Here is a 26,242-nt window from a genome sequence, read left to right as displayed (position 1 = left end):
AACTTCAACCTCAAAAGGGAAGCACTTACACATATATAAAACGCAGGTGCCAACCTTGAAGCTGTATTTCTGTGAGGTTCCAAGACATCTGAAATTCAAAACTGCAATGTTCAGCCAGTGGGTCTGCATCCCTGTTCTTGTCTGAGGCTGGTATGGGCACTGTGGAATAAGTGCTCGTCTTTTTATCCCTTGAAAGGCCCTGAAGGCACCAAACCATTAAGTAGCTCCTCCCACATTTTTCCCGCTCTTTTCTGAGCTTGCTTGGTGAAGATTTTGAAAGTATAGAGGGATGGTTTTCTGCAGTGGAGATATTGCAACAATTGCTCACCTAACATGGAAGCACTTACTAACTAAAGAAAAATAGAAAGAACTCCTGTTAGGTGAGCACCTGATGCTCAAATGCAATTATTCTCTAAATATTATAACATACACTTCCAGAGCTGTTGTTTAGTTAACAGAACTTCAACCTCAATAGGTAAGCACTTACAAGCTTGAAGCTGTATTTCTATGAGGTTTCAAGACATCTGAAATTCAAAACTGCAATGTTCAGCCAGTTGGCCTGCATCACTGTTCTCATCCGAGGCCGTTCCTGCTATGGGCACTGTGGAAGAAGTGCCCACCTTTTTATCCCTTGAAAGGCCCTCAAGGCACCAAACCATTAAGTAGCTCCTCCCACATTTTTCCCGCTCTTTTCTGAGCTTGCTTGGTGAAGATTTTGAAAGTATAGAGAGATGGTTTTCTGTAGTGGGGATATTGCAACAATTGCTCACCTAACATGGAAGCACTTAGTAACTAAACAAAAATAGAAAGAACTCCTGTTAGGTGAGCACCTGATGTTCAAATGCAATCCATCCTAAATATTATAACATACACTTCCAAAGTTGCTGTTTAATTCACAGAACTTCAACCTCAAAAGGTAAGCACTTATAACTATGAAGCTGTATTTCTATGAGGTTTCAAGACATCTGAAATTCAAAACTGCAATGTTCAGCCAATGGGTCTGCATCCCTGTTCATGTCTGAGGCTGTTACTGTTATGGGCACTGTGGAAGAAGTGCTCGCCCTTTTTATCCCTTGAAAGGCCCTGAAGGCACCAAACCATTAAGAAGCTCCTCCCACATTTTTCCCGCTCTTTTCTGAGCTTGCTTGGTGAAGATTTTGAAAGTAAAGAGATGGTTTTCTGTAGTGGAGATATTGCAACAATTGCTCACCTAACATGGAAGCACTTACTAACTAAAGAAAAATAGAAAGAACTCCTGTTAGGTGAGCACCTGATGTTCAAATGCAACCCATCCCTAAATATTATACCATGTACTTCCAGAGTTGTTGTTTATTTCACAGAACTTCAAACTCAAAAGGTAAGCACTTACAAGCGTGAAGCTGTATTTCTATGAGGTTTCAAAGCATCTGAAATTCAAAACTGCAATGTTCAGCCAAAGGGTCTGCATCCCTGTTCTTGTCAGAGGCTGTTTCTGGTATGGGCACTGTGGAATAAGTGCTCGCCTTTTTATCCCTTGAAAGGCCCTGAAGGCACCAAACCATTAAGTAGCTCCTCCCACATTTTTCCCGCTCTTTTCTGAGCTTGCTTGGTGAAGATTTTGAAAGTATAGATAGATGGTTTTCTGTAGTGGGGATATTGCAACAATTGCTCACCTAAAATGGAAGCACTTACTAACTAAAGAAAAATAGAAAGAACTCCTGTTAGGTGAACACCATCCCTAAATATTATACCATGTACTTCCAGAGTTGTTGTTTATTTCACAGAACTTCAAACTCAAAAGGTAAGCACTTACAAGCTTGAAGCTGTATTTCTATGAGGTTTCAAGACATCTGAAATTCAAAACTGCAATGTTCAGCCAAAGGGTCTGCATCCCTGTTCTTGTCTGAGGCTGTTCCTGGTATGGGCACTGTGGAAGAAGTTCTAGCCTTTTTATTCCTTGAAAGTCCCTGAAGGCACCAAACAATTAAGAAGCTCCTCCCACATTTTTCCCGCTCTTTTCTGAGCTTGCTTGGTGAAGATTTTGAAAGTATAGAGAGATGGTTTTCTGTAGTGGAGATATTGCAACAATTGCTCACCTAACATGGAAGCACTTACTAACTAAAGAAAAATAGAAAGAACTCCTGTTAGGTGAGCACCTGATGTTCAAATGCAATCCATCCTAAATATTATAACATACACTTCCAAAATTGCTGTTTAGTTCACAGAACTTCAACCTCAAAAGGGAAGCACTTACACATATATAAAACGCAGGTGCCAACCTTGAAGCTGTATTTCTGTGAGGTTCCAAGACATCTGAAATTCAAAACTGCAATGTTCAGCCAGTGGGTCTGCATCCATGTTCTTGTCTGAGGCTGGTATGGGCACTGTGGAATAAGTGCTCGCCTTTTTATCCCTTGAAAGGCCCTGAAGGCACCAAACCATTAAGTAGCTCCTCCCACATTTTTACCGCTCTTTTCTGAGCTTGCTTGGTGAAGATTTTGAAAGTATAGAGGGATGGTTTTCTGCAGTGGAGATATTGCAACAATTGCTCACCTAACATGGAAGCACTTACTAACTAAAGAAAAATAGAAAGAACTCCTGTTAGGTGAGCACCTGATGCTCAAATGAAATTATTCTCTAAATATTATAACATACACTTCCAGAGCTGTTGTTTAGTTAACAGAACTTCAACCTCAATAGGTAAGCACTTACAAGCTTGAAGCTGTATTTCTATGAGGTTTCAAGACATCTGAAATTCAAAACTGCAATGTTCAGCCAGTTGGCCTGCATCACTGTTCTCATCTGAGGCCGTTCCTGCTATGGGCACTGTGGAAGAAGTGCCCACCTTTTTATCCCTTGAAAGGCCTTCAAGGCACCAAACCATTAAGTAGCTCCTCCCACATTTTTCCCGCTCTTTTCTGAGCTTGCTTGGTGAAGATTTTTAAAGTATAGAGAGATGGTTTTCTGTAGTGGGGATATTGCAACAATTGCTCACCTAACATGGAAGCACTTACTAACTAAAGAAAAATAGAAAGAACTCCTGTTAGGTGAGCACCTGATGTTCAAATGCAATCCATCCTAAATATTATAACATACACTTCCAGAGTTGTTGTTTATTTCACAGAACTTCAAACTCAAAAGGTAAGCACTTACAAGCTTGAAGCTGTATTTCTATGAGGTTTCAAGGCATCTGAAATTCAAAACTGCAATGTTCAGCCAAAGGGTCTGCATCCCTGTTCTTGTCTGAGGCTGTTCCTGGTATGGGCACTGTGGAATAAGTGCTCGCCTTTTTATCCATTGAAAGGCCCTGAAGGCACCAAACCATTAAGTAGCTCCTCCCACATTTTTCCCGCTCTTTTCTGAGCTTGCTTGGTGAAGATTTTGAAAGTATAGAGGGATGGTTTTCTGCAGTGGAGATATTGCAACAATTACTCACCTAACATGGAAGCACTTACTAACTAAAGAAAATAGAAAGAACTCCTGTTAGGTGAGCACCTGATGTTCAAATGCAATCCATCCTAAATATTATAACATACACTTCCAAAATTGCTGTTTAGTTCACAGAACTTCAACCTCAAAAGGGAAGCACTTACACATATATAAAACGCAGGTGCCAACCTTGAAGCTGTATTTCTGTGAGGTTCCAAGACATCTGAAATTCAAAACTGCAATGTTCAGCCAGTGGGTCTGCATCCCTGTTCTTGTCTGAGGCTGGTATGGGCACTGTGGAATAAGTGCTCGCCTTTTTATCCCTTGAAAGGCCCTGAAGGCACCAAACCATTAAGTAGCTCCTCCCACATTTTTCCTGCTCTTTTCAGAGCTTGCTTTGTGAAGATTTTGAAAGTATAGAGGGATGGTTTTCTGCAGTGGCGATATTGCAACAATTGCTCACCTAACATGGAAGCACTTACTAACTAAAGAAAAATAGAAAGAACTCCTGTTAGGTGAGCACCTGATGCACAAATGCAATTATTCTCTAAATATTATAACATACACTTCCAGAGCTGTTGTTTAGTTAACAGAACTTCAACCTCAATAGGTAAGCACTTACAAGCTTGAAGCTGTATTTCTATGAGGTTTCAAGACATCTGAAATTCAAAACTGCAATGTTCAGCCAGTTGGCCTGCATCACTGTTCTCATCTGAGGCCGTTCCTGCTATGGGCACTGTGGAAGAAGTGCCCACCTTTTTATCCCTTGAAAGGCCCTCAAGGCACCAAACCATTAAGTAGCTCCTCCCACATTTTTCCCGCTCTTTTCTGAGCTTGCTTGGTGAAGATTTTGAAAGTATAGAGAGATGGTTTTCTGTAGTGGGGATATTGCAACAATTGCTCACCTAACATGGAAGCACTTACTAACTAAAGAAAAATAGAAAGAACTCCTGTTAGGTGAACACCTGATGCTCAAATGCAATCCATCCCTAAATATTATACCATGTACTTCCAGAGTTGTTGTTTATTTCACAGAACTTCAAACTCAAAAGGTAAGGACTTACAAGCTTGAAGCTGTATTTCTATGAGGTTTCAAGACATCTGAAATTCAAAACTGCAATGTTCAGCCAGTGGGTCTGCATCCCTGTTCTTGTCTGAGGCTGTTCCTGTTATGGGCACTGTGGAAGAAGTGCTCGCCTTTTTATCCCTTGAAAGGCCCTGAAGGCACCAAAACATTAAGTAGCTCCTCCCACATTTTTCCCGCTCTTTTCTGAGCTTGCTTGGTGAAGATTTTGAAAGTATAGAGAGATGGTTTTCTGTAGTGGAGATATTGCAACAATTGCTCACCCAACATGGAAGCACTTACTAACTAAAGAAAAATAGAAAGAACTCCTGTTAGGTGAGCACCTGATGTTCAAATGCAATCCATCCTAAATATTATAACATACACTTCCAAAATTGCTGTTTAGTTCACAGAACTTCAACCTCAAAAGGGAAGCACTTACACATATATAAAACGCAGGTGCCAACCTTGAAGCTGTATTTCTGTGAGGTTCCAAGACATCTGAAATTCAAAACTGCAATGTTCAGCCAGTGGGTCTGCATCCCTGTTCTTGTCTGAGGCTGGTATGGGCACTGTGGAATAAGTGCTCGCCTTTTTATCCCTTGAAAGGCCCTGAAGGCACCAAACCATTAAGTAGCTCCTCCCACATTTTTACCGCTCTTTTCTGAGCTTGCTTGGTGAAGATTTTGAAAGTATAGAGGGATGGTTTTCTGCAGTGGAGATATTGCAACAATTGCTCACCTAACATGGAAGCACTTACTAACTAAAGAAAAATAGAAAGAACTCCTGTTAGGTGAGCACCTGATGCTCAAATGAAATTATTCTCTAAATATTATAACATACACTTCCAGAGCTGTTGTTTAGTTAACAGAACTTCAACCTCAATAGGTAAGCACTTACAAGCTTGAAGCTGTATTTCTATGAGGTTTCAAGACATCTGAAATTCAAAACTGCAATGTTCAGCCAGTTGGCCTGCATCACTGTTCTCATCTGAGGCCGTTCCTGCTATGGGCACTGTGGAAGAAGTGCCCACCTTTTTATCCCTTGAAAGGCCCTCAAGGCACCAAACCATTAAGTAGCTCCTCCCACATTTTTCCCGCTCTTTTCTGAGCTTGCTTGGTGAAGATTTTTAAAGTATAGAGAGATGGTTTTCTGTAGTGGGGATATTGCAACAATTGCTCACCTAACATGGAAGCACTTACTAACTAAAGAAAAATAGAAAGAACTCCTGTTAGGTGAGCACCTGATGTTCAAATGCAATCCATCCTAAATATTATAACATACACTTCCAGAGTTGTTGTTTATTTCACAGAACTTCAAACTCAAAAGGTAAGCACTTACAAGCTTGAAGCTGTATTTCTATGAGGTTTCAAGGCATCTGAAATTCAAAACTGCAATGTTCAGCCAAAGGGTCTGCATCCCTGTTCTTGTCTGAGGCTGTTCCTGGTATGGGCACTGTGGAATAAGTGCTCGCCTTTTTATCCATTGAAAGGCCCTGAAGGCACCAAACCATTAAGTAGCTCCTCCCACATTTTTCCCGCTCTTTTCTGAGCTTGCTTGGTGAAGATTTTGAAAGTATAGAGGGATGGTTTTCTGCAGTGGAGATATTGCAACAATTACTCACCTAACATGGAAGCACTTACTAACTAAAGAAAATAGAAAGAACTCCTGTTAGGTGAGCACCTGATGTTCAAATGCAATCCATCCTAAATATTATAACATACACTTCCAAAATTGCTGTTTAGTTCACAGAACTTCAACCTCAAAAGGGAAGCACTTACACATATATAAAACGCAGGTGCCAACCTTGAAGCTGTATTTCTGTGAGGTTCCAAGACATCTGAAATTCAAAACTGCAATGTTCAGCCAGTGGGTCTGCATCCCTGTTCTTGTCTGAGGCTGGTATGGGCACTGTGGAATAAGTGCTCGCCTTTTTATCCCTTGAAAGGCCCTGAAGGCACCAAACCATTAAGTAGCTCCTCCCACATTTTTCCTGCTCTTTTCAGAGCTTGCTTTGTGAAGATTTTGAAAGTATAGAGGGATGGTTTTCTGCAGTGGCGATATTGCAACAATTGCTCACCTAACATGGAAGCACTTACTAACTAAAGAAAAATAGAAAGAACTCCTGTTAGGTGAGCACCTGATGCTCAAATGCAATTATTCTCTAAATATTATAACATACACTTCCAGAGCTGTTGTTTAGTTAACAGAACTTCAACCTCAATAGGTAAGCACTTACAAGCTTGAAGCTGTATTTCTATGAGGTTTCAAGACATCTGAAATTCAAAACTGCAATGTTCAGCCAGTTGGCCTGCATCACTGTTCTCATCTGAGGCCGTTCCTGCTATGGGCACTGTGGAAGAAGTGCCCACCTTTTTATCCCTTGAAAGGCCCTCAAGGCACCAAACCATTAAGTAGCTCCTCCCACATTTTCCCGCTCTTTTCTGAGCTTGCTTGGTGAAGATTTTGAAAGTATAGAGAGATGGTTTTCTGTAGTGGGGATATTGCAACAATTGCTCACCTAACATGGAAGCACTTAGTAACTAAAGAAAAATAGAAAGAACTCCTGTTAGGTGAACACCTGATGCTCAAATGCAATCCATCCCTAAATATTATACCATGTACTTCCAGAGTTGTTGTTTATTTCACAGAACTTCAAACTCAAAAGGTAAGGACTTACAAGCTTGAAGCTGTATTTCTATGAGGTTTCAAGACATCTGAAATTCAAAACTGCAATGTTCAGCCAGTGGGTCTGCATCCCTGTTCTTGTCTGAGGCTGTTCCTGTTATGGGCACTGTGGAAGAAGTGCTCGCCTTTTTATCCCTTGAAAGGCCCTGAAGGCACCAAAACATTAAGTAGCTCCTCCCACATTTTTCCCGCTCTTTTCTGAGCTTGCTTGGTGAAGATTTTGAAAGTATAGAGAGATGGTTTTCTGTAGTGGAGATATTGCAACAATTGCTCACCCAACATGGAAGCACTTACTAACTAAAGAAAAATAGAAAGAACTCCTGTTAGGTGAGCACCTGATGTTCAAATGCAATCCATCCTAAATATTATAACATACACTTCCAAAATTGCTGTTTAGTTCACAGAACTTCAACCTCAAAAGGGAAGCACTTACACATATATAAAACGCAGGTGCCAACCTTGAAGCTGTATTTCTGTGAGGTTCCAAGACATCTGAAATTCAAAACTGCAATGTTCAGCCAGTGGGTCTGCATCCCTGTTCTTGTCTGAGGCTGGTATGGGCACTGTGGAATAAGTGCTCGCCTTTTTATCCCTTGAAAGGCCCTGAAGGCACCAAACCATTAAGTAGCTCCTCCCACATTTTTACCGCTCTTTTCTGAGCTTGCTTGGTGAAGATTTTGAAAGTATAGAGGGATGGTTTTCTGCAGTGGAGATATTGCAACAATTGCTCACCTAACATGGAAGCACTTACTAACTAAAGAAAAATAGAAAGAACTCCTGTTAGGTGAGCACCTGATGCTCAAATGAAATTATTCTCTAAATATTATAACATACACTTCCAGAGCTGTTGTTTAGTTAACAGAACTTCAACCTCAATAGGTAAGCACTTACAAGCTTGAAGCTGTATTTCTATGAGGTTTCAAGACATCTGAAATTCAAAACTGCAATGTTCAGCCAGTTGGCCTGCATCACTGTTCTCATCTGAGGCCGTTCCTGCTATGGGCACTGTGGAAGAAGTGCCCACCTTTTTATCCCTTGAAAGGCCCTCAAGGCACCAAACCATTAAGTAGCTCCTCCCACATTTTTCCCGCTCTTTTCTGAGCTTGCTTGGTGAAGATTTTTAAAGTATAGAGAGATGGTTTTCTGTAGTGGGGATATTGCAACAATTGCTCACCTAACATGGAAGCACTTACTAACTAAAGAAAAATAGAAAGAACTCCTGTTAGGTGAGCACCTGATGTTCAAATGCAATCCATCCTAAATATTATAACATACACTTCCAGAGTTGTTGTTTATTTCACAGAACTTCAAACTCAAAAGGTAAGCACTTACAAGCTTGAAGCTGTATTTCTATGAGGTTTCAAGGCATCTGAAATTCAAAACTGCAATGTTCAGCCAAAGGGTCTGCATCCCTGTTCTTGTCTGAGGCTGTTCCTGGTATGGGCACTGTGGAATAAGTGCTCGCCTTTTTATCCATTGAAAGGCCCTGAAGGCACCAAACCATTAAGTAGCTCCTCCCACATTTTTCCCGCTCTTTTCTGAGCTTGCTTGGTGAAGATTTTGAAAGTATAGAGGGATGGTTTTCTGCAGTGGAGATATTGCAACAATTACTCACCTAACATGGAAGCACTTACTAACTAAAGAAAATAGAAAGAACTCCTGTTAGGTGAGCACCTGATGTTCAAATGCAATCCATCCTAAATATTATAACATACACTTCCAAAATTGCTGTTTAGTTCACAGAACTTCAACCTCAAAAGGGAAGCACTTACACATATATAAAACGCAGGTGCCAACCTTGAAGCTGTATTTCTGTGAGGTTCCAAGACATCTGAAATTCAAAACTGCAATGTTCAGCCAGTGGGTCTGCATCCCTGTTCTTGTCTGAGGCTGGTATGGGCACTGTGGAATAAGTGCTCGCCTTTTTATCCCTTGAAAGGCCCTGAAGGCACCAAACCATTAAGTAGCTCCTCCCACATTTTTCCTGCTCTTTTCAGAGCTTGCTTTGTGAAGATTTTGAAAGTATAGAGGGATGGTTTTCTGCAGTGGCGATATTGCAACAATTGCTCACCTAACATGGAAGCACTTACTAACTAAAGAAAAATAGAAAGAACTCCTGTTAGGTGAGCACCTGATGCTCAAATGCAATTATTCTCTAAATATTATAACATACACTTCCAGAGCTGTTGTTTAGTTAACAGAACTTCAACCTCAATAGGTAAGCACTTACAAGCTTGAAGCTGTATTTCTATGAGGTTTCAAGACATCTGAAATTCAAAACTGCAATGTTCAGCCAGTTGGCCTGCATCACTGTTCTCATCTGAGGCCGTTCCTGCTATGGGCACTGTGGAAGAAGTGCCCACCTTTTTATCCCTTGAAAGGCCCTCAAGGCACCAAACCATTAAGTAGCTCCTCCCACATTTTTCCCGCTCTTTTCTGAGCTTGCTTGGTGAAGATTTTGAAAGTATAGAGAGATGGTTTTCTGTAGTGGGGATATTGCAACAATTGCTCACCTAACATGGAAGCACTTAGTAACTAAAGAAAAATAGAAAGAACTCCTGTTAGGTGAGCACCTGATGTTCAAATGCAATCCATCCTAAATATTATAACATACACTTCCAAAGTTGCTGTTTAATTCACAGAACTTCAACCTCAAAAGGTAAGCACTTATAACTATGAAGCTGTATTTCTATGAGGTTTCAAGACATCTGAAATTCAAAACTGCAATGTTCAGCCAGTGGGTCTGCATCCATGTTCTTGTCTGAGGCTGGTATGGGCACTGTGGAATAAGTGCTCGCCTTTTTATCCCTTGAAAGGCCCTGAAGGCACCAAACCATTAAGTAGCTCCTCCCACATTTTTACCGCTCTTTTCTGAGCTTGCTTGGTGAAGATTTTGAAAGTATAGAGGGATGGTTTTCTGCAGTGGAGATATTGCAACAATTGCTCACCTAACATGGAAGCACTTACTAACTAAAGAAAAATAGAAAGAACTCCTGTTAGGTGAGCACCTGATGCTCAAATGAAATTATTCTCTAAATATTATAACATACACTTCCAGAGCTGTTGTTTAGTTAACAGAACTTCAACCTCAATAGGTAAGCACTTACAAGCTTGAAGCTGTATTTCTATGAGGTTTCAAGACATCTGAAATTCAAAACTGCAATGTTCAGCCAGTTGGCCTGCATCACTGTTCTCATCTGAGGCCGTTCCTGCTATGGGCACTGTGGAAGAAGTGCCCACCTTTTTATCCCTTGAAAGGCCTTCAAGGCACCAAACCATTAAGTAGCTCCTCCCACATTTTTCCCGCTCTTTTCTGAGCTTGCTTGGTGAAGATTTTTAAAGTATAGAGAGATGGTTTTCTGTAGTGGGGATATTGCAACAATTGCTCACCTAACATGGAAGCACTTACTAACTAAAGAAAAATAGAAAGAACTCCTGTTAGGTGAGCACCTGATGTTCAAATGCAATCCATCCTAAATATTATAACATACACTTCCAGAGTTGTTGTTTATTTCACAGAACTTCAAACTCAAAACGTAAGCACTTACAAACTTGAAGCTGTATTTCTATGAGGTTTCAAGGCATCTGAAATTCAAAACTGCAATGTTCAGCCAAAGGGTCTGCATCCCTGTTCTTGTCTGAGGCTGTTCCTGGTATGGGCACTGTGGAATAAGTGCTCGCCTTTTTATCCATTGAAAGGCCCTGAAGGCACCAAACCATTAAGTAGCTCCTCCCACATTTTTCCCGCTCTTTTCTGAGCTTGCTTGGTGAAGATTTTGAAAGTATAGAGGGATGGTTTTCTGCAGTGGAGATATTGCAACAATTACTCACCTAACATGGAAGCACTTACTAACTAAAGAAAATAGAAAGAACTCCTGTTAGGTGAGCACCTGATGTTCAAATGCAATCCATCCTAAATATTATAACATACACTTCCAAAATTGCTGTTTAGTTCACAGAACTTCAACCTCAAAAGGGAAGCACTTACACATATATAAAACGCAGGTGCCAACCTTGAAGCTGTATTTCTGTGAGGTTCCAAGACATCTGAAATTCAAAACTGCAATGTTCAGCCAGTGGGTCTGCATCCCTGTTCTTGTCTGAGGCTGGTATGGGCACTGTGGAATAAGTGCTCGCCTTTTTATCCCTTGAAAGGCCCTGAAGGCACCAAACCATTAAGTAGCTCCTCCCACATTTTTCCTGCTCTTTTCAGAGCTTGCTTTGTGAAGATTTTGAAAGTATAGAGGGATGGTTTTCTGCAGTGGCGATATTGCAACAATTGCTCACCTAACATGGAAGCACTTACTAACTAAAGAAAAATAGAAAGAACTCCTGTTAGGTGAGCACCTGATGCACAAATGCAATTATTCTCTAAATATTATAACATACACTTCCAGAGCTGTTGTTTAGTTAACAGAACTTCAACCTCAATAGGTAAGCACTTACAAGCTTGAAGCTGTATTTCTATGAGGTTTCAAGACATCTGAAATTCAAAACTGCAATGTTCAGCCAGTTGGCCTGCATCACTGTTCTCATCTGAGGCCGTTCCTGCTATGGGCACTGTGGAAGAAGTGCCCACCTTTTTATCCCTTGAAAGGCCCTCAAGGCACCAAACCATTAAGTAGCTCCTCCCACATTTTTCCCGCTCTTTTCTGAGCTTGCTTGGTGAAGATTTTGAAAGTATAGAGAGATGGTTTTCTGTAGTGGGGATATTGCAACAATTGCTCACCTAACATGGAAGCACTTACTAACTAAAGAAAAATAGAAAGAACTCCTGTTAGGTGAACACCTGATGCTCAAATGCAATCCATCCCTAAATATTATACCATGTACTTCCAGAGTTGTTGTTTATTTCACAGAACTTCAAACTCAAAAGGTAAGGACTTACAAGCTTGAAGCTGTATTTCTATGAGGTTTCAAGACATCTGAAATTCAAAACTGCAATGTTCAGCCAGTGGGTCTGCATCCCTGTTCTTGTCTGAGGCTGTTCCTGTTATGGGCACTGTGGAAGAAGTGCTCGCCTTTTTATCCCTTGAAAGGCCCTGAAGGCACCAAAACATTAAGTAGCTCCTCCCACATTTTTCCCGCTCTTTTCTGAGCTTGCTTGGTGAAGATTTTGAAAGTATAGAGAGATGGTTTTCTGTAGTGGAGATATTGCAACAATTGCTCACCCAACATGGAAGCACTTACTAACTAAAGAAAAATAGAAAGAACTCCTGTTAGGTGAGCACCTGATGTTCAAATGCAATCCATCCTAAATATTATAACATACACTTCCAAAATTGCTGTTTAGTTCACAGAACTTCAACCTCAAAAGGGAAGCACTTACACATATATAAAACGCAGGTGCCAACCTTGAAGCTGTATTTCTGTGAGGTTCCAAGACATCTGAAATTCAAAACTGCAATGTTCAGCCAGTGGGTCTGCATCCCTGTTCTTGTCTGAGGCTGGTATGGGCACTGTGGAATAAGTGCTCGCCTTTTTATCCCTTGAAAGGCCCTGAAGGCACCAAACCATTAAGTAGCTCCTCCCACATTTTTACCGCTCTTTTCTGAGCTTGCTTGGTGAAGATTTTGAAAGTATAGAGGGATGGTTTTCTGCAGTGGAGATATTGCAACAATTGCTCACCTAACATGGAAGCACTTACTAACTAAAGAAAAATAGAAAGAACTCCTGTTAGGTGAGCACCTGATGCTCAAATGAAATTATTCTCTAAATATTATAACATACACTTCCAGAGCTGTTGTTTAGTTAACAGAACTTCAACCTCAATAGGTAAGCACTTACAAGCTTGAAGCTGTATTTCTATGAGGTTTCAAGACATCTGAAATTCAAAACTGCAATGTTCAGCCAGTTGGCCTGCATCACTGTTCTCATCTGAGGCCGTTCCTGCTATGGGCACTGTGGAAGAAGTGCCCACCTTTTTATCCCTTGAAAGGCCCTCAAGGCACCAAACCATTAAGTAGCTCCTCCCACATTTTTCCCGCTCTTTTCTGAGCTTGCTTGGTGAAGATTTTTAAAGTATAGAGAGATGGTTTTCTGTAGTGGGGATATTGCAACAATTGCTCACCTAACATGGAAGCACTTACTAACTAAAGAAAAATAGAAAGAACTCCTGTTAGGTGAGCACCTGATGTTCAAATGCAATCCATCCTAAATATTATAACATACACTTCCAGAGTTGTTGTTTATTTCACAGAACTTCAAACTCAAAAGGTAAGCACTTACAAGCTTGAAGCTGTATTTCTATGAGGTTTCAAGGCATCTGAAATTCAAAACTGCAATGTTCAGCCAAAGGGTCTGCATCCCTGTTCTTGTCTGAGGCTGTTCCTGGTATGGGCACTGTGGAATAAGTGCTCGCCTTTTTATCCATTGAAAGGCCCTGAAGGCACCAAACCATTAAGTAGCTCCTCCCACATTTTTCCCGCTCTTTTCTGAGCTTGCTTGGTGAAGATTTTGAAAGTATAGAGGGATGGTTTTCTGCAGTGGAGATATTGCAACAATTACTCACCTAACATGGAAGCACTTACTAACTAAAGAAAATAGAAAGAACTCCTGTTAGGTGAGCACCTGATGTTCAAATGCAATCCATCCTAAATATTATAACATACACTTCCAAAATTGCTGTTTAGTTCACAGAACTTCAACCTCAAAAGGGAAGCACTTACACATATATAAAACGCAGGTGCCAACCTTGAAGCTGTATTTCTGTGAGGTTCCAAGACATCTGAAATTCAAAACAGCAATGTTCAGCCAGTGGGTCTGCATCCCTGTTCTTGTCTGAGGCTGGTATGGGCACTGTGGAATAAGTGCTCGCCTTTTTATCCCTTGAAAGGCCCTGAAGGCACCAAACCATTAAGTAGCTCCTCCCACATTTTTCCTGCTCTTTTCAGAGCTTGCTTTGTGAAGATTTTGAAAGTATAGAGGGATGGTTTTCTGCAGTGGCGATATTGCAACAATTGCTCACCTAACATGGAAGCACTTACTAACTAAAGAAAAATAGAAAGAACTCCTGTTAGGTGAGCACCTGATGCTCAAATGCAATTATTCTCTAAATATTATAACATACACTTCCAGAGCTGTTGTTTAGTTAACAGAACTTCAACCTCAATAGGTAAGCACTTACAAGCTTGAAGCTGTATTTCTATGAGGTTTCAAGACATCTGAAATTCAAAACTGCAATGTTCAGCCAGTTGGCCTGCATCACTGTTCTCATCTGAGGCCGTTCCTGCTATGGGCACTGTGGAAGAAGTGCCCACCTTTTTATCCCTTGAAAGGCCCTCAAGGCACCAAACCATTAAGTAGCTCCTCCCACATTTTTCCCGCTCTTTTCTGAGCTTGCTTGGTGAAGATTTTGAAAGTATAGAGAGATGGTTTTCTGTAGTGGGGATATTGCAACAATTGCTCACCTAACATGGAAGCACTTACTAACTAAAGAAAAATAGAAAGAACTCCTGTTAGGTGAACACCTGATGCTCAAATGCAATCCATCCCTAAATATTATACCATGTACTTCCAGAGTTGTTGTTTATTTCACAGAACTTCAAACTCAAAAGGTAAGGACTTACAAGCTTGAAGCTGTATTTCTATGAGGTTTCAAGACATCTGAAATTCAAAACTGCAATGTTCAGCCAGTGGGTCTGCATCCCTGTTCTTGTCTGAGGCTGTTCCTGTTATGGGCACTGTGGAAGAAGTGCTCGCCTTTTTATCCCTTGAAAGGCCCTGAAGGCACCAAAACATTAAGTAGCTCCTCCCACATTTTTCCCGCTCTTTTCTGAGCTTGCTTGGTGAAGATTTTGAAAGTATAGAGAGATGGTTTTCTGTAGTGGAGATATTGCAACAATTGCTCACCCAACATGGAAGCACTTACTAACTAAAGAAAAATAGAAAGAACTCCTGTTAGGTGAGCACCTGATGTTCAAATGCAATCCATCCTAAATATTATAACATACACTTCCAAAATTGCTGTTTAGTTCACAGAACTTCAACCTCAAAAGGGAAGCACTTACACATATATAAAACGCAGGTGCCAACCTTGAAGCTGTATTTCTGTGAGGTTCCAAGACATCTGAAATTCAAAACTGCAATGTTCAGCCAGTGGGTCTGCATCCCTGTTCTTGTCTGAGGCTGGTATGGGCACTGTGGAATAAGTGCTCGCCTTTTTATCCCTTGAAAGGCCCTGAAGGCACCAAACCATTAAGTAGCTCCTCCCACATTTTTACCGCTCTTTTCTGAGCTTGCTTGGTGAAGATTTTGAAAGTATAGAGGGATGGTTTTCTGCAGTGGAGATATTGCAACAATTGCTCACCTAACATGGAAGCACTTACTAACTAAAGAAAAATAGAAAGAACTCCTGTTAGGTGAGCACCTGATGCTCAAATGAAATTATTCTCTAAATATTATAACATACACTTCCAGAGCTGTTGTTTAGTTAACAGAACTTCAACCTCAATAGGTAAGCACTTACAAGCTTGAAGCTGTATTTCTATGAGGTTTCAAGACATCTGAAATTCAAAACTGCAATGTTCAGCCAGTTGGCCTGCATCACTGTTCTCATCTGAGGCCGTTCCTGCTATGGGCACTGTGGAAGAAGTGCCCACCTTTTTATCCCTTGAAAGGCCCTCAAGGCACCAAACCATTAAGTAGCTCCTCCCACATTTTTCCCGCTCTTTTCTGAGCTTGCTTGGTGAAGATTTTTAAAGTATAGAGAGATGGTTTTCTGTAGTGGGGATATTGCAACAATTGCTCACCTAACATGGAAGCACTTACTAACTAAAGAAAAATAGAAAGAACTCCTGTTAGGTGAGCACCTGATGTTCAAATGCAATCCATCCTAAATATTATAACATACACTTCCAGAGTTGTTGTTTATTTCACAGAACTTCAAACTCAAAAGGTAAGCACTTACAAGCTTGAAGCTGTATTTCTATGAGGTTTCAAGGCATCTGAAATTCAAAACTGCAATGTTCAGCCAAAGGGTCTGCATCCCTGTTCTTGTCTGAGGCTGTTCCTGGTATGGGCACTGTGGAATAAGTGCTCGCCTTTTTATCCATTGAAAGGCCCTGAAGGCACCAAACCATTAAGTAGCTCCTCCCACATTTTTCCCGCTCTTTTCTGAGCTTGCTTGGTGAAGATTTTGAAAGTATAGAGGGATGGTTTTCTGCAGTGGAGATATTGCAACAATTACTCACCTAACATGGAAGCACTTACTAACTAAAGAAAATAGAAAGAACTCCTGTTAGGTGAGCACCTGATGTTCAAATGCAATCCATCCTAAATATTATAACATACACTTCCAAAATTGCTGTTTAGTTCACAGAACTTCAACCTCAAAAGGGAAGCACTTACACATATATAAAACGCAGGTGCCAACCTTGAAGCTGTATTTCTGTGAGGTTCCAAGACATCTGAAATTCAAAACTGCAATGTTCAGCCAGTGGGTCTGCATCCCTGTTCTTGTCTGAGGCTGGTATGGGCACTGTGGAATAAGTGCTCGCCTTTTTATCCCTTGAAAGGCCCTGAAGGCACCAAACCATTAAGTAGCTCCTCCCACATTTTTCCTGCTCTTTTCAGAGCTTGCTTTGTGAAGATTTTGAAAGTATAGAGGGATGGTTTTCTGCAGTGGCGATATTGCAACAATTGCTCACCTAACATGGAAGCACTTACTAACTAAAGAAAAATAGAAAGAACTCCTGTTAGGTGAGCACCTGATGCTCAAATGCAATTATTCTCTAAATATTATAGCATACACTTCCAGAGCTGTTGTTTAGTTAACAGAACTTCAACCTCAATAGGTAAGCACTTACAAGCTTGAAGCTGTATTTCTATGAGGTTTCAAGACATCTGAAATTCAAAACTGCAATGTTCAGCCAGTTGGCCTGCATCACTGTTCTCATCTGAGGCCGTTCCTGCTATGGGCACTGTGGAAGAAGTGCCCACCTTTTTATCCCTTGAAAGGCCCTCAAGGCACCAAACCATTAAGTAGCTCCTCCCACATTTTCCCGCTCTTTTCTGAGCTTGCTTGGTGAAGATTTTGAAAGTATAGAGAGATGGTTTTCTGTAGTGGGGATATTGCAACAATTGCTCACCTAACATGGAAGCACTTAGTAACTAAAGAAAAATAGAAAGAACTCCTGTTAGGTGAACACCTGATGCTCAAATGCAATCCATCCCTAAATATTATACCATGTACTTCCAGAGTTGTTGTTTATTTCACAGAACTTCAAACTCAAAAGGTAAGGACTTACAAGCTTGAAGCTGTATTTCTATGAGGTTTCAAGACATCTGAAATTCAAAACTGCAATGTTCAGCCAGTGGGTCTGCATCCCTGTTCTTGTCTGAGGCTGTTCCTGTTATGGGCACTGTGGAAGAAGTGCTCGCCTTTTTATCCCTTGAAAGGCCCTGAAGGCACCAAAACATTAAGTAGCTCCTCCCACATTTTTCCCGCTCTTTTCTGAGCTTGCTTGGTGAAGATTTTGAAAGTATAGAGAGATGGTTTTCTGTAGTGGAGATATTGCAACAATTGCTCACCCAACATGGAAGCACTTACTAACTAAAGAAAAATAGAAAGAACTCCTGTTAGGTGAGCACCTGATGTTCAAATGCAATCCATCCTAAATATTATAACATACACTTCCAAAATTGCTGTTTAGTTCACAGAACTTCAACCTCAAAAGGGAAGCACTTACACATATATAAAACGCAGGTGCCAACCTTGAAGCTGTATTTCTGTGAGGTTCCAAGACATCTGAAATTCAAAACTGCAATGTTCAGCCAGTGGGTCTGCATCCCTGTTCTTGTCTGAGGCTGGTATGGGCACTGTGGAATAAGTGCTCGCCTTTTTATCCCTTGAAAGGCCCTGAAGGCACCAAACCATTAAGTAGCTCCTCCCACATTTTTACCGCTCTTTTCTGAGCTTGCTTGGTGAAGATTTTGAAAGTATAGAGGGATGGTTTTCTGCAGTGGAGATATTGCAACAATTGCTCACCTAACATGGAAGCACTTACTAACTAAAGAAAAATAGAAAGAACTCCTGTTAGGTGAGCACCTGATGCTCAAATGAAATTATTCTCTAAATATTATAACATACACTTCCAGAGCTGTTGTTTAGTTAACAGAACTTCAACCTCAATAGGTAAGCACTTACAAGCTTGAAGCTGTATTTCTATGAGGTTTCAAGACATCTGAAATTCAAAACTGCAATGTTCAGCCAGTTGGCCTGCATCACTGTTCTCATCTGAGGCCGTTCCTGCTATGGGCACTGTGGAAGAAGTGCCCACCTTTTTATCCCTTGAAAGGCCCTCAAGGCACCAAACCATTAAGTAGCTCCTCCCACATTTTTCCCGCTCTTTTCTGAGCTTGCTTGGTGAAGATTTTTAAAGTATAGAGAGATGGTTTTCTGTAGTGGGGATATTGCAACAATTGCTCACCTAACATGGAAGCACTTACTAACTAAAGAAAAATAGAAAGAACTCCTGTTAGGTGAGCACCTGATGTTCAAATGCAATCCATCCTAAATATTATAACATACACTTCCAGAGTTGTTGTTTATTTCACAGAACTTCAAACTCAAAAGGTAAGCACTTACAAGCTTGAAGCTGTATTTCTATGAGGTTTCAAGGCATCTGAAATTCAAAACTGCAATGTTCAGCCAAAGGGTCTGCATCCCTGTTCTTGTCTGAGGCTGTTCCTGGTATGGGCACTGTGGAATAAGTGCTCGCCTTTTTATCCATTGAAAGGCCCTGAAGGCACCAAACCATTAAGTAGCTCCTCCCACATTTTTCCCGCTCTTTTCTGAGCTTGCTTGGTGAAGATTTTGAAAGTATAGAGGGATGGTTTTCTGCAGTGGAGATATTGCAACAATTACTCACCTAACATGGAAGCACTTACTAACTAAAGAAAATAGAAAGAACTCCTGTTAGGTGAGCACCTGATGTTCAAATGCAATCCATCCTAAATATTATAACATACACTTCCAAAATTGCTGTTTAGTTCACAGAACTTCAACCTCAAAAGGGAAGCACTTACACATATATAAAACGCAGGTGCCAACCTTGAAGCTGTATTTCTGTGAGGTTCCAAGACATCTGAAATTCAAAACTGCAATGTTCAGCCAGTGGGTCTGCATCCCTGTTCTTGTCTGAGGCTGGTATGGGCACTGTGGAATAAGTGCTCGCCTTTTTATCCCTTGAAAGGCCCTGAAGGCACCAAACCATTAAGTAGCTCCTCCCACATTTTTCCTGCTCTTTTCAGAGCTTGCTTTGTGAAGATTTTGAAAGTATAGAGGGATGGTTTTCTGCAGTGGCGATATTGCAACAATTGCTCACCTAACATGGAAGCACTTACTAACTAAAGAAAAATAGAAAGAACTCCTGTTAGGTGAGCACCTGATGCTCAAATGCAATTATTCTCTAAATATTATAACATACACTTCCAGAGCTGTTGTTTAGTTAACAGAACTTCAACCTCAATAGGTAAGCACTTACAAGCTTGAAGCTGTATTTCTATGAGGTTTCAAGACATCTGAAATTCAAAACTGCAATGTTCAGCCAGTTGGCCTGCATCACTGTTCTCATCTGAGGCCGTTCCTGCTATGGGCACTGTGGAAGAAGTGCCCACCTTTTTATCCCTTGAAAGGCCCTCAAGGCACCAAACCATTAAGTAGCTCCTCCCACATTTTTCCCGCTCTTTTCTGAGCTTGCTTGGTGAAGATTTTGAAAGTATAGAGAGATGGTTTTCTGTAGTGGGGATATTGCAACAATTGCTCACCTAACATGGAAGCACTTAGTAACTAAAGAAAAATAGAAAGAACTCCTGTTAGGTGAGCACCTGATGTTCAAATGCAATCCATCCTAAATATTATAACATACACTTCCAAAGTTGCTGTTTAATTCACAGAACTTCAACCTCAAAAGGTAAGCACTTATAACTATGAAGCTGTATTTCTATGAGGTTTCAAGACATCTGAAATTCAAAACTGCAATGTTCAGCCAATGGGTCTGCATCCCTGTTCATGTCTGAGGCTGTTACTGTTATGGGCACTGTGGAAGAAGTGCTCGCCCTTTTTATCCCTTGAAAGGCCCTGAAGGCACCAAACCATTAAGAAGCTCCTCCCACATTTTTCCCGCTCTTTTCTGAGCTTGCTTGGTGAAGATTTTGAAAGTAAAGAGATGGTTTTCTGTAGTGGAGATATTGCAACAATTGCTCACCTAACATGGAAGCACTTACTAACTAAAGAAAAATAGAAAGAACTCCTGTTAGGTGAGCACCTGATGTTCAAATGCAACCCATCCCTAAATATTATACCATGTACTTCCAGAGTTGTTGTTTATTTCACAGAACTTCAAACTCAAAAGGTAAGCACTTACAACCATGAAGCTGTATTTCTATGAGGTTTCAAGATATCTGAAATTCAAAACTGCAATGTTCAGCCAGTTGGCCTGCATCACTGTTCTCATCCGAGGCCGTTCCTGCTATGGGCACTGTGGAAGAAGTGCCCACCTTTTTATCCCTTGAAAGGCCCTCAAGGCACCAAACCATTAAGTAGCTCCTCCCACATTTTTCCCGCTCTTTTCCGAGCTTGCTTGGTGAAGATTTTGAAAGTATAGAGAGATGGTTTTCTGTAGTGGGGATATTGCAACAATTGCTCACCTAACATAGAAGCACTTACTAACTAAAGAAAAATAGAAAGAACTCCTGTTAGGTGAACACCTGATGCTCAAATGCAATCCATCCCTAAATAGTATACCATGTACTTCCAGAGTTGTTGTTTATTTCACAGAACTTCAACCTCAAAAGGTAAGCACTTATAACCATGAAGCTGTATTTCTATGAGGTTTCAAGACATCTGAAATTCAAAACTGCAATGTTCAGCCAATGGGTCTGCATCCCTGTTCATGTCTGAGGCTGTTACTGTTATGGGCACTGTGGAAGAAGTGCTCGCCTTTTTATCCCTTGAAAGGCCCTGAAGGCACCAAACCATTAAGAAGCTCCTCCCACATTTTACCCGCTCTTTTCTGAGCTTGCTTGGTGAAGATTTTGAAAGTAAAGAGATGGTTTTCTGTAGTGGAGATATTGCAACAATTGCTCACCTAACATGGAAGCACTTACTAACTAAAGAAAAATAGAAAGAACTCCTGTTAGGTGAGCACCTGATGTTCAAATGCAACCCATCCCTAAATATTATACCATGTACTTCCAGAGTTGTTGTTTATTTCACAGAACTTCAAACTCAAAAGGTAAGCACTTACAACCATGAAGCTGTATTTCTATGAGGTTTCAAGATATCTGAAATTCAAAACTGCAATGTTCAGCCAGTTGGCCTGAATCACTGTTCTCATCCGAGGCCATTCCTGCTATGGGCACTGTGGAAGAAGTGCCCACCTTTTTATCCCTTTAAAGGCCCTCAAGGCACCAAACCATTAAGTAGCTCCTCCCACATTTTTCCCCGCTCTTTTCCGAGCTTGCTTGGTGAAGATTTTGAAAGTATAGAGAGATGGTTTTCTGTAGTGGGGATATTGCAACAATTGCTCACCTAACATAGAAGCACTTACTAACTAAAGAAAAATAGAAAGAACTCCTGTTAGGTGAACACCTGATGCTCAAATGCAATCCATCCCTAAATAGTATACCATGTACTTCCAGAGTTGTTGTTTATTTCACAGAACTTCAAACTCAAAAGGTAAGCACTTATAACCATGAAGCTGTATTTCTATGAGGTTTCAAGACATCTGAAATTCAAAACTGCAATGTTCAGCCAGTTGGCCTGCATCGCTGTTGTCATCCGAGGCCGTTCCTGCTATGGGCACTGTGGAGAAGTGCCCACCTTTTTATCCCTTGAAAGGCCCTCAAGGCAACCAGACCATTAAGTAGCTCCTCCCACATTTTTCCTGCTCTTTTCTGAGCTTGCTTGGTGAAGATTTTGAAAGTATAGAGAGATGGTTTTCTGTAGTGGGGATATTGCAACAATTGCTCACCTAACATGGAAGCACTTACTAACTAAAGAAAAATAGAAAGAACTCCTTTTAGGTGAACACCTGATGCTCAAATGCAATCCATCCCTAAATATTATACCATGTACTTCCAGAGTTGTTGTTTATTTCACAGAACTTCAAACTCAAAAGGTAAGCACTTACAAGCTTGAAGCTGTATTTCTATGAGGTTTCAAGACATCTGAAATTCAAAACTGCAATGTTCAGCCAAAGGGTCTGCATCCCTGTTCTCATCTGAGGCCGTTCCTGCTATGGGCACTGTGGAAGAAGTGCCCACCTTTTTATCCCTTGAAAGGCCCTCAAGGCACCAAACCATTAAGTAGCTCCTCCCACATTTTTCCCGCTCTTTTCTGAGCTTGCTTGGTGAAGATTTTTAAAGTATAGAGAGATGGTTTTCTGTAGTGGGGATATTGCAACAATTGCTCACCTAACATGGAAGCACTTACTAACTAAAGAAAAATAGAAAGAACTCCTGTTAGGTGAGCACCTGATGTTCAAATGCAATCCATCCTAAATATTATAACATACACTTCCAGAGTTGTTGTTTATTTCACAGAACTTCAAACTCAAAAGGTAAGCACTTACAAGCTTGAAGCTGTATTTCTATGAGGTTTCAAGGCATCTGAAATTCAAAACTGCAATGTTCAGCCAAAGGGTCTGCATCCCTGTTCTTGTCTGAGGCTGTTCCTGGTATGGGCACTGTGGAATAAGTGCTCGCCTTTTTATCCATTGAAAGGCCCTGAAGGCACCAAACCATTAAGTAGCTCCTCCCACATTTTTCCCGCTCTTTTCTGAGCTTGCTTGGTGAAGATTTTGAAAGTATAGAGGGATGGTTTTCTGCAGTGGAGATATTGCAACAATTACTCACCTAACATGGAAGCACTTACTAACTAAAGAAAATAGAAAGAACTCCTGTTAGGTGAGCACCTGATGTTCAAATGCAATCCATCCTAAATATTATAACATACACTTCCAAAATTGCTGTTTAGTTCACAGAACTTCAACCTCAAAAGGGAAGCACTTACACATATATAAAACGCAGGTGCCTACCTTGAAGCTGTATTTCTGTGAGGTTCCAAGACATCTGAAATTCAAAACTGCAATGTTCAGCCAGTGGGTCTGCATCCCTGTTCTTGTCTGAGGCTGGTATGGGCACTGTGGAATAAGTGCTCGCCTTTTTATCCCTTGAAAGGCCCTGAAGGCACCAAACCATTAAGTAGCTCCTCCCACATTTTTCCTGCTCTTTTCAGAGCTTGCTTTGTGAAGATTTTGAAAGTATAGAGGGATGGTTTTCTGCAGTGGCGATATTGCAACAATTGCTCACCTAACATGGAAGCACTTACTAACTAAAGAAAAATAGAAAGAACTCCTGTTAGGTGAGCACCTGATGCTCAAATGCAATTATTCTCTAAATATTATAACATACACTTCCAGAGCTGTTGTTTAGTTAACAGAACTTCAACCTCAATAGGTAAGCACTTACAAGCTTGAAGCTGTATTTCTATGAGGTTTCAAGACATCTGAAATTCAAAACTGCAATGTTCAGCCAGTTGGCCTGCATCACTGTTCTCATCTGAGGCCGTTCCTGCTATGGGCACTGTGGAAGAAGTGCCCACCTTTTTATCCCTTGAAAGGCCCTCAAGGCACCAAACCATTAAGTAGCTCCTCCCACATTTTTCCCGCTCTTTTCTGAGCTTGCTTGGTGAAGATTTTGAAAGTATAGAGAGATGGTTTTCTGTAGTGGGGATATTGCAACAATTGCTCACCTAACATGGAAGCACTTAGTAACTAAAGAAAAATAGAAAGAACTCCTGTTAGGTGAGCACCTGATGTTCAAATGCAATCCATCCTAAATATTATAACATACACTTCCAAAGTTGCTGTTTAATTCACAGAACTTCAACCTCAAAAGGTAAGCACTTATAACTATGAAGCTGTATTTCTATGAGGTTTCAAGACATCTGAAATTCAAAACTGCAATGTTCAGCCAATGGGTCTGCATCCCTGTTCATGTCTGAGGCTGTTACTGTTATGGGCACTGTGGAAGAAGTGCTCGCCCTTTTTATCCCTTGAAAGGCCCTGAAGGCACCAAACCATTAAGAAGCTCCTCCCACATTTTTCCCGCTCTTTTCTGAGCTTGCTTGGTGAAGATTTTGAAAGTAAAGAGATGGTTTTCTGTAGTGGAGATATTGCAACAATTGCTCACCTAACATGGAAGCACTTACTAACTAAAGAAAAATAGAAAGAACTCCTGTTAGGTGAGCACCTGATGTTCAAATGCAACCCATCCCTAAATATTATACCATGTACTTTCAGAGTTGTTGTTTATTTCACAGAACTTCAAACTCAAAAGGTAAGCACTTACAACCATGAAGCTGTATTTCTATGAGGTTTCAAGATATCTGAAATTCAAAACTGCAATGTTCAGCCAGTTGGCCTGCATCACTGTTCTCATCCGAGGCCGTTCCTGCTATGGGCACTGTGGAAGAAGTGCCCACCTTTTTATCCCTTGAAAGGCCCTCAAGGCACCAAACCATTAAGTAGCTCCTCCCACATTTTTCCCGCTCTTTTCCGAGCTTGCTTGGTGAAGATTTTGAAAGTATAGAGAGATGGTTTTCTGTAGTGGGGATATTGCAACAATTGCTCACCTAACATAGAAGCACTTACTAACTAAAGAAAAATAGAAAGAACTCCTGTTAGGTGAACACCTGATGCTCAAATGCAATCCATCCCTAAATAGTATACCATGTACTTCCAGAGTTGTTGTTTATTTCACAGAACTTCAACCTCAAAAGGTAAGCACTTATAACCATGAAGCTGTATTTCTATGAGGTTTCAAGACATCTGAAATTCAAAACTGCAATGTTCAGCCAATGGGTCTGCATCCCTGTTCATGTCTGAGGCTGTTACTGTTATGGGCACTGTGGAAGAAGTGCTCGCCTTTTTATCCCTTGAAAGGCCCTGAAGGCACCAAACCATTAAGAAGCTCCTCCCACATTTTACCCGCTCTTTTCTGAGCTTGCTTGGTGAAGATTTTGAAAGTAAAGAGATGGTTTTCTGTAGTGGAGATATTGCAACAATTGCTCACCTAACATGGAAGCACTTACTAACTAAAGAAAAATAGAAAGAACTCCTGTTAGGTGAGCACCTGATGTTCAAATGCAACCCATCCCTAAATATTATACCATGTACTTCCAGAGTTGTTGTTTATTTCACAGAACTTCAAACTCAAAAGGTAAGCACTTACAACCATGAAGCTGTATTTCTATGAGGTTTCAAGATATCTGAAATTCAAAACTGCAATGTTCAGCCAGTTGGCCTGAATCACTGTTCTCATCCGAGGCCATTCCTGCTATGGGCACTGTGGAAGAAGTGCCCACCTTTTTATCCCTTTAAAGGCCCTCAAGGCACCAAACCATTAAGTAGCTCCTCCCACATTTTTCCCCGCTCTTTTCCGAGCTTGCTTGGTGAAGATTTTGAAAGTATAGAGAGATGGTTTTCTGTAGTGGGGATATTGCAACAATTGCTCACCTAACATAGAAGCACTTACTAACTAAAGAAAAATAGAAAGAACTCCTGTTAGGTGAACACCTGATGCTCAAATGCAATCCATCCCTAAATAGTATACCATGTACTTCCAGAGTTGTTGTTTATTTCACAGAACTTCAAACTCAAAAGGTAAGCACTTATAACCATGAAGCTGTATTTCTATGAGGTTTCAAGACATCTGAAATTCAAAACTGCAATGTTCAGCCAGTTGGCCTGCATCGCTGTTGTCATCCGAGGCCGTTCCTGCTATGGGCACTGTGGAGAAGTGCCCACCTTTTTATCCCTTGAAAGGCCCTCAAGGCAACCAGACCATTAAGTAGCTCCTCCCACATTTTTCCTGCTCTTTTCTGAGCTTGCTTGGTGAAGATTTTGAAAGTATAGAGAGATGGTTTTCTGTAGTGGGGATATTGCAACAATTGCTCACCTAACATGGAAGCACTTACTAACTAAAGAAAAATAGAAAGAACTCCTGTTAGGTGAACACCTGATGCTCAAATGCAATCCATCCCTAAATATTATACCATGTACTTCCAGAGTTGTTGTT

The sequence above is a fragment of the Ambystoma mexicanum genome, chromosome 7q, assembly GCF_040938575.1.
Source record: "Ambystoma mexicanum isolate Mex_15411 chromosome 7q, UKY_AmexF1_1, whole genome shotgun sequence".
Classification (NCBI taxonomy): Eukaryota; Metazoa; Chordata; class Amphibia; order Caudata; family Ambystomatidae; genus Ambystoma; species Ambystoma mexicanum.
This window is presented reverse-complemented; position numbering follows the sequence as displayed.